Below are 9,806 nucleotides of genomic sequence, written 5' to 3' on the forward strand. Positions count from 1 at the left end.
TTTGACGATCTCTGGTCGTTGTACCACCGACAAAGGATGGAAACCAACTACTTAACCCTCTTTTGCTTGTAAGTACCTCTAAACTTTCATATTTGTTAGTTTTGTACATGCACACATAAACGAGAGTCTAACGATTAACACTATTACACGTAGGATGCAATACATGGATGATAAGAAGAAACAACTTAAGACAGGGTTTCTTGACCCGTTGATGATATCCCAAGCTCGCTACAAAGTAGTTGCTCGGAGGCATGGAGAAGAATACAAAGACTTGGACAATGCTGAATTTGAGAAAGCCGTCAAACAGAAGCAGAGAAAGAAAATGAAGGTAATGGCGGCATACATTGGACGAGCCATGTATAATCATGTACAACATGGCAAGGACTTAATAATAGCTCCGCACCACTTTAAGTAAGTTATCGACATGGTTTAATTTTGAACTATAAATTATGGCAATCGTGATCTTAACATGTGTTTTCGTCTATGTCTATATAGTGACCACTACATTTGTATCATGATCTTTCCAAAGGATGGTAAAGTCGTGGTCTTCGACTCACTGAGAATGGAAAAGGCTACGTATAATGACTTCTTGAAGATTTTAGAGAAGTATGATTATTATTGCACACTTGTACTTATTACAACTTAACAAATGTATTCTTAATCTCACAATGCTATTCTTATATGCAGTGCATACCGTTTTTATTGGAAAGATCTTGGCGGCGAACATCCAGAGGACAAGCCTACTTTGTCAATATCATTATTTCCATATGGTGACAAACAACCTCCGGGTACTGTCCTGTGCGGTTATTATGTATGCGAATGGTGTCGTGTCACCTTCCATTACATGGTCAATCGTGAGGATGTAAGTTCGCTATCATTGTCTATGTTGCAATTTTTATGTTATATTGTTGCTCATCACATTACTCTTAGCACCGCTTGCTTTTTGCTTTCATTGCAGGTTCCTAAATCCAAGATCAATGTTGAATGGTTAGAAAGAGATATGGTTTCCATCGGCGTTGCTAAGGTTGTAAGAGACTTGCTTTACTTTATGCGCCGTGAAGTTCTTCATCAACAAGGGCTATTCTACAATACAAATGGAAATTTGCAAAAATTCCCAGAACTAAGTTTGTACACAATATCACACAGTGTTTAGGTCTTTAGTTAGGAACTTTAGATGTTTAGTTGTCTATGGAACTTTGAGATGTTTAGTTGTATATGGAACTTGATATGTGTATAAATCTGTGTATGACGATGGAACTTGATATGTGGATGAATCTGTGTATTATACCTGTTATGGAACTTGTAATATGTGTATGAAATCTGTGTATGCAATCTGTGTGAATCTGTGTATAATCTGTGTATGAAATCTGTGTATATTCTGTGTTTGAAAATTCTGTATATATGAATCTGTATAATGAAAACTGTCTGTGATTTATATTGTATGCAGTTGGACTTATATAAAAAACCGCCTGTGATGTGTGGCTACACAAGCGGCTAGGATAAGAAACCGCCTGTGATGTGTGTCTATCACAGGCGGTTCCTTTGAACTGGACCGCCTGTAATCTGTGTTTTTCATAGGCGGTTTTTGATTGACCGCCTGTGATGTTGTTTTACATCACAGGCGGTGCACCACAAGCGGTTCCTGGAACCGCCTGTGTAGAGGCGAACCAAACCGCCTGTACAGAGGTATGCTGTAGTAGTGATTACAGGTGAGCCAGATGATGATGAGCATCTAATTAATCTATTCAGTAAGCCGAAGGGTAACAAATTTGTGTTGACAATATATATTGTTAGGATGCTTTCGTTAGTTTAGTTTGTCACTGATTATATCCTTATATCGATTTCATCTTTGTCGTTGACTTGCTCAGGTTGTCGATGGCTAGGACCTCTTTCAAAATGGAGCATGACCTCAGTAAATTTAGGTACTTTTCAAGATGGAGATGTCTTGCTAAATACTCAAACCACCATGGCAAAGAAAGGCCAATATGTGAAAAGTCAAGGTATAGTGAGAATATTTGTTAGTTACATTGAAAATTGTCTTGCTTCTCCACTTCAACTTTATTTGGGAGTTACACAAATGATTATTCTTAAATTTGTATAACACTTTCAATTTTTTTAGTAGTTAAGTTAGCTACTAGCTTGTGCTCTAAATTTGTGCTATTCTTAAATGAGCAAAGCATGTATGCACCTTTTGACTTTTGACTTTTATTAATATGGTACAAATGGTATTTGCAGCTACTCTTGGGCTAAATCTTGATATTTTTCATTGTAGAAACTGGCACTACTCTAGACCGAGCCAGTGCTGAACAGCTGAAGATGTCATCCCCCATCCTTCCTCTTCCAAAACTTCATACACGGGAAAAGAAAAGGAAAAAATACTATTTAGAAGCAAGGTTAGGCGATTGCTGCCTTATATCAGTTGAACCTACAAGAATGTTCTTTCCTTATTTCTTTTCTATGTAATTCCGTGGATGATAGGAAACAATGTATTTAAGTGTTAGTATCACAGTTAGGTATATTTCAAGGTGCCCGTAGACTGTATTTAGCTGAACATATCATATGGGTCCTAATACTTGCATTGAAGTTATTGGGCACTTAGTTGCATGGTGTAATCTGTTCTAGTTGTTAATATTTTAAAGGGAGATCTTCTTTTTGTGATTAATACCTTGATTTGATAATGTTTGACCGTGCCTTGGATTACTGTACATTGTTCCTTCTGTTGGTGGGGGTAAGTAGCCAAAAACTGCAGTGATAGTTATAATTCTGAGTTACACCATACTTAGCAACTATTTATATATCGAGTTATTTTCTCGCTGGTACTAAGTAACAAATTTTTGATCTCATCATTTTTCTTGTTTTAACTAAACCACCCTAAATTCCAGTTATTAAACTTTGACTCTATAAGTTCACCTAACCTGTAGAAGTTATTAGAGTTGTGTGTGCTTTCATTGAACTCTCTCCTTTTTTATGCCAACTAAACTATATCTCTTTTGATTCTGTATTTGGTTTGCAAGGTTTGGTTGACATGAACAAACCTCCTGAAATGATATCTGGCAATATGAAGGTCGGTAGGTGGATTACTAGGGATTGTCTCAAAGTGCCTATTTGACGGGTCACATCAAACTGTCGTTGATGCTTATGTTTTTATGCAGCCATATGTGTGTATTCTGAACTGTTTGTGAGGTTTGCATGGATGGTACATCCCCGAAATAATTGTAGCAGAAGGAAGCAGAATTACAGTAAACCATATCACATTCCTACGTCAATTGTTCTTGTTTTTTCCTGCCATTATATGGGGAATGAAACAAACTGTGAGTAGGTCTTACCTAATTTTTAAATCCTGGCAGGGTCAGCAAACTCGTTTGAAAGAAAAGACCTAGAAAGGGAACTCTTGGCCAAGCTTTTGGTGTACTTGTGCACAGCTCAAGAGCACTTGCTGAGCCAGAGGCAGCTACTCCAGGGGTATGGTCCATATATTTTGCACATAACTGAACTTTTTTCAATAGTTGGTGACTTGGTTCCAAAGTCTCCATCGACCATCTGTCTTCATTGCCAGGTTCCAACATGTTCTATCGACCTTGGAGGATGTCGTGGCCGATGCATCGAAAGCGACCAAGTTCCTGGGCCAAATATTTGCCAGATTCGTACTGGAAGACGGGATCTCGTTGACGGAGGGAGGAGGGCTCCTGCAGGAGTGGGATGGCAGGGAAGAGCCAGCAGGACAGCATGCCCTAGAGGTAGACCTGGGAATCGGGTTAGCCTAAAATTTCGGGTCGGGCTTTTCGGTCTTTTTAAATTTCGGGTATCTTGAAACGGTACCCGAACACAGGCTTTATATATTGGGTACCCAAATTTTCGAGTACCTAAATTTTTCGGGTTCAGGTTCGGGTAGCCGTTCTACCCAATTTAAAACTACAAGCTTATCCGCTACATTGCTTCACTGTAGTTAGCTTTGTACATTCCGACAGCAAACAATATAATATTTAATGTAAATATACAATGAAAACCAGGAAGCAAACCTGCACAATAAGCATTTAGTTTAATTTTTTCACATAGCATCACTCACTCACATCAAAGCAGCCAAGCATCAATGATCACTGATCACACCTCACGGTCTACACAGTCACACATCACTAATCACGGTCTCACACATCGTTGATCCACTGTCCACACTCACGGTCTCACATGCACAAGAGGCAACTCGTAGCAACCGCAAGGCAACAATGCGGGTGCAGCACACAACAACAAGGCAACATTGTAGCAGGAAGGCGAGCAGGAACTAAAGAGACATCTGCCACTGCAAAGCAGCCGAGCAGGAGCAACAAATCGGGCCAAACGGGTATTTCGGGTATCGTAACGTGATACCCGATTAGGCCCGAATTAAAATTGGGTATTAAGTTTTGTTACATGCACAAATTATTTGGGTACTGGGCTTCGGGCTAAATGGGTACGGTCTCAGGTATTTTGGGCTTCGGGCTCGGGTTTTATGCCCAGTGCTACCTGGAGGACAGCCTTGCATCCGAGGATTTGGGGAGCATGCTGGAGTCCATCAGAGTGGAGAGGGCCAAATATTCAGTGATGTGCTTTCAGTTCCCTGTTGGACGTATCCACCGTCAGTTGAAGCAGAGGACTTAGGCAAATGGTTGTGTTGGTGCCACCGCAGCCGGCTACTCAGCTGCCATCTTGGAGTACTTGACTGCCGAGGTTCTGGAGCTAGCTGGGAATGCTGGCAAGGATCTGAAGGTGAAGCGTATCACCCCTCGCCATTTGCAGCTAGCCATTCATGGAGACGAGGAGCTGGACACCCACATCAAGGGCACCATCGTAGGCGGAGGTGTCAGACCGCACATTCACAAGTCCCTGATCAACAAGTCATCCAAGGAGTGAAGACTAGGGGATGTGCATCTTTAGTTTAAACTGGACTTCTGTGCGCTCCTGGGCGAGTCCTTGTTGTCCTGTAGGTTTTAGTTGAGCTGTCAGGTTGGAGCTCCTCTGTGTAACGTGTAATACTCAAAAATTGTATACAAAAAATATAGAGAGATCTTATTTTATGTGCTATATTTGCATCATAAAGATCATACATATAATTAAGAGTGATTAATTAAAACAAATGATACTAAAATAAAATAAAGTGCATCTGTTGGAGTTTATATGTTTGTGCATTAAATAAAATAATAAGGATAAAAATAATATGATAATGACTAGAAGAGTGGTTTAAACCATAAATAGAAAATTATGGTTAGAAAATAAGAAAAATAGAAATGATATAAAAATATAAATGACATATATATCTAAAAATATCTCGATTAATTTGTATTATAGATTTCATAATATGATTGAGGAGAAATTGGGTACAAAATTTGAATTTAAATCCTAGATTTGAAAATAAAATGAAAAAGAAAATAGAAAGAAAAGAAAAGAGAAACTACAACAGGGCTCAATTCCCTACTCGGCCCACCAAACTCACTCCTACACAGCCTGAACTCACCGCGGCGCTGACAAGCGGGACCGCCTTGTCAGCCGCGCGTCCTAGGCCTTGTTCCTCAGCTCGACGCTGACCTGATGGGCCCACCAGGAAGTCTTACACATGCGCGCGCGCTGGAACCAGGAATCAGTCGCTAATTTGCGGGCCCCACCGGCCAGTCGTCGCTCGCGCTCGCTCTTTTCCCCTCCGCTGGCGTGTGGACCAGGCGCGTGAGCCCTCGCCTTGTCAACGAGCTCACCGAGCATGGCGGAACGTGCGCGGAGCCGCGGACTTCGCGCAAACTGTGGAAGCGCTAATCACATCCGCGTCCATATAGGGTGCCGCCACGACCCCCGGGCTCGCCTATTCCTCCCCTCAATCTTGCCCTCACGACCACCACTAACACCACTGTAAACCACAGCTGCGTCCGCCCGGGAAGAAGCCCGCCGCCGGTGAATCTCATCACCGCGGGTTGCTTGTCCTTTGTATTGGGCCAGGAAGATCGTTTTCGCTTGGGAAGCCGACCGTGCCCTCAATTCGAGTCGAACTCCACCGAGACTCGTGTAATTGCTCACCGGACTTCGGCTTCAGCCGTGCGCCATGGAGATCTCGGTTCGCCTCTTCGAATCGCGGTGAGTAGCATCCTACGCGATGCCCTACTGTTACCATTTCGTACTGCTGCGTTCGGATTAGAGTTTAGGGGCGACCATCGTCGAGGGCGCATGCTCCGGCAATGGCACCGCCGTCCTTGGTTTGTGTGTCGCCGGTGTTTGAGCAGTGTCCGGGGCGAGGCGTATCGACCGATGGATGCAATCTGGACGGTTAGGATTAGAAGCGGGCGCCCCCCCCCCCTCTTCGATCCATTGAATCGTGTCCATCGATGGCCGGATCGACGAACCTCTGTGCGTACCGATTTGATAAGAGACCAAATCTAATCTAGGCCATTGCACCCGAATCCAGCGGCTGATAACGCGTCGTACCCCTTCGGCTTGCGCAGATTGCAATTAAACCCCTGCACTTTACATAATCCAACCCGCAGTCCATCTGGTGTGTCGTCTGTGTCTGTTGGGGACCTTCGGCATCCGAAGGTCCTCAAAAACAGGATTTAACAGTATTTCTGGAGTATAATGTGTGAACAGGTATCTTCGGACTCAGGTCGGCATCACAGCAGACCAGAATAATACGAAGGTCGGTACAGCGCCGAAGGTGTAAGCAGGAAAGCTTCGGCGTGACAGCAGAAAGTGGAACCGACTTAAAGATGAAAAGGCTATTTAGACCTCAACAGATTACTATAGAATTATTATCAACTGTAAAGGGCATGAATGTAATTTTGTATGGGTTGAGTCCCGCGCCTATAAATAGGTGAATAGTACTCGTACTGTTCACGCTGACTTGGCATTCGCTTTTTTGCGTCACGCTTGTATTATCATTTCCTTCCAGTTGAAGGTACACTTGTAATCCAACGATACTCCTGTTTATGCTTAATAATAATGCATAATTGCGCATGTTGTCATTTATATTTCTTACATTTTATCCTTCGTCATTATATAATGAATCTATGAAGGTATCCCCTTCATGACCTTCGTCCGAAAACTATTATACCCTAAGGGAAATAATGTTTCGAAGGACGAAGGACTTTAACAATTAACATCTTCTGTGTTGCCTTGTTCTTAACCCATAGCATTTGAGAACAAGTCCCCAACATTGGCGCCCACCTCCGGTGAACTCATTTCCACTCTAAGTTTTTTGAACACCTTCGGCGATCATAAACCTTCGTTATGGCGCCGAAGAAGGCTTCAGCAACTGGAGCTGCAGCTCTGCAACCACTGGACCACAATCAGGAGACAGTCTCCCTGCGGGAGGCCCGAAGCCAGAAAAGGAAGGCTGTCAGCCCGACACCACCAGAGGACGAGATAGATCAAGAAATCAGAAATATGGAGATGCTTCATCAACAAGTACAGAGGAAGAAAGAAAAGATGGCCAGGCTAGCTGAGCTGCAGAGGCAGATAGACGAAGCCTCCGAAGAAGTTCGTCACCTTGCCTAGGATGAGCAGCATCGAAGGCCTCAACACCAAGATCTCCATCAGGAGGGTTTCCCCAACGAGGATGACTGGTATGACAATTTCCATCATGGGAATTTTGTTTTTGATGATGCTTCTCCTCTGTCCGCTGAGCTGCAGGCTACACCTTGGCCTCCGTCCTACAAGCCGCCCCAGCTTCCCGTATTCGATGGCCACTCAGACCCGAAGCAGTTTTTGATGAGCTACGAAGCAACAGTATCTTCGTATGGTGGCAATGCTTCAGTCATGGCCAAATCTTTCGTTATGGCTGTCAGGAGTGTGGCTCAAACCTGGTATTCGTCCCTTCGACTAGGAACGATCACTTCATGGCAGAAGCTGAAGGATTTGTTGTTAACTAGCTTTCAAGGATTTCAGACGAAGCCGGTCACTGCTCAGGCTCTGTTCCAGTGCACCCAAGATCACGAAGAATACCTTCAGGCGTATGTCCGAAGGTTCTTGCGTTTGAGGGCACAGGCACCAATGGTGCCCAATGAAATTGTCATTGAGGCCATGATCAAGGGGCTTCGGCCAGGACCGTCAGCTCAGTACTTCGCTCGGAAGCCTCCTCAAACTTTGGAGAAGCTGCTCCAGAAGATGGACGAGTACATTCGAGCCGATAATGATTTTCGCCAAAGAAGGGAGGAAGCTTTCAGGTTTTCTGAAATGACCAGGGGCTTCGGAGGGAGGTTCTACCCGAGGCACGTGAGATCAATTCATAACTCTACACAAAGTGATGATAGAGGCAGCCAACAACAAAGGCCACAATGTTCCTCACAGGCTTCGGGGCAACACCAAAGCTCCTTCAGACCACCAGCTCCAAGAGGCAGAGGCGCCAGGGGCTTTGGAGGAAGATTTGGCGATCAACCGAGAAGAATCTTTTGCTTATTCTGCGGTGAGAACAAAGGCCATACTACCAGGATGTGCCATGTTACTATTCAGAAGCAAAAGGAAATAGCTGAAGCAGCAGCACAACAAGCTCAGTCGAAGCAGGTCATGCATACAGCTTCGTATCATTCGCCCTACATTCCAGAATATGTGGGCAATCATCCTGCAGTTTCTGTTGCTTCGGCGAGTCAGCCTCAAGCTTCTTGGCAACAGCCTCCGCCTCCACCTCCGTTGCAACAAGGCCAGCAGCCAGAAGGGAGCCAGTATGCTCCACACCAGAGGGACTTCAGAGAGCAGTCCGAAGCTCGTACAGTCAATAGCACTGTGCCAGAGTCAAAGCACATCTATTGACAAATATCCTACCTTAATAGCAATATTTTTCATTCAGTTTTATTTTCTGTAATAAAGGACATTGTTTAGGCTTCATGTAATTAGTTTCGTTGATTCCTACAGGGAAAATATATTTTCTTTACAGGCTTATATTGATAACAAAGAGGACCTTCGAACTATCGAAAATTCTTCGAAGCAATAAAAAGTCGTTCTAAGGAACGCAGAGTAAGTTTGCCGAAGTCACAAAAAGTCGTTCCAAAGGGAGCACAGTGTAAGTTTTCTGCTCCAAAGTCGTTCCAAAGGGAATGCAGAGCATACAGCGAAAAGTCAACGCTGATACCGCCTAAGTAAAAGGCGAAGCGCGAAAAGTCAACGCGAATACCGCTGAAAGTAAAAGGCGAAGAAGCTCCTAAGGGAGGCTTACAGCGAAAAATAAACGCTGATTCCGCTGAAGTAAAAGGCGAAGAAGCTCCTAAGGGAGGCTTATAAAAGATTGTGTTTTATTGCAGGGATGCGTATGTCTCTTCGGAATAAACATCATCTCACATAACATAACATCATCGCATCATTTCGCATAACATAAGCATCATACATCATTTTGCACATGGCACAAGAGGTAGACACATTATCAATCTACAGAAGAACGCTTTGAAAAAAGGGAGAAATCAGTCACAAAAAAGATACATCATTGATCTTCGGAAGTGTAGCTTCGGAAAATATTTTCACGAAGCCTGGATATTATTCATCAGAACATTGGATATTGTTGTGACAAAGATAAACTTTTCTTCACGAAGCATGAAAAGAAGGGAAGGTGTTTTTTCGTCAAAGACTCAAAAGCGGTACGTGTAAAGTTTCATGCATCATAAAGAATTGCCTAACAAAAATAGGTATATTACATTTGAGGTTACAAAATGTTACAGTATATTACATTTCCGAAGTTTTTTACAAAAATACTTAATCTTCTCTCAAAACGACTTCGGCAGCCTCGTTCAGGAGCCGATTGACGACTTCGTCCATAATATCTTCAGCCATCTTTTTAATTTCGTCGTCTCCTTTCGGCTGAGGGC

The 9,806-nt window shown here is 43.3% G+C and overlaps 1 pseudogene; it reads left to right on the forward strand.

The window, feature by feature from the left end:
* Positions 1-1,966: 1,966 nt before the first annotated feature.
* LOC118473522 (probable histone H2A variant 3) lies at positions 1,967-4,950 on the forward strand (annotated as a pseudogene).
* The last annotated feature ends 4,856 nt before the right edge of the window (positions 4,951-9,806 follow it).

The sequence above is a fragment of the Zea mays genome, chromosome 10, assembly GCF_902167145.1.
Source record: "Zea mays cultivar B73 chromosome 10, Zm-B73-REFERENCE-NAM-5.0, whole genome shotgun sequence".
In the NCBI taxonomy this organism is placed as follows: Eukaryota; Viridiplantae; Streptophyta; class Magnoliopsida; order Poales; family Poaceae; genus Zea; species Zea mays.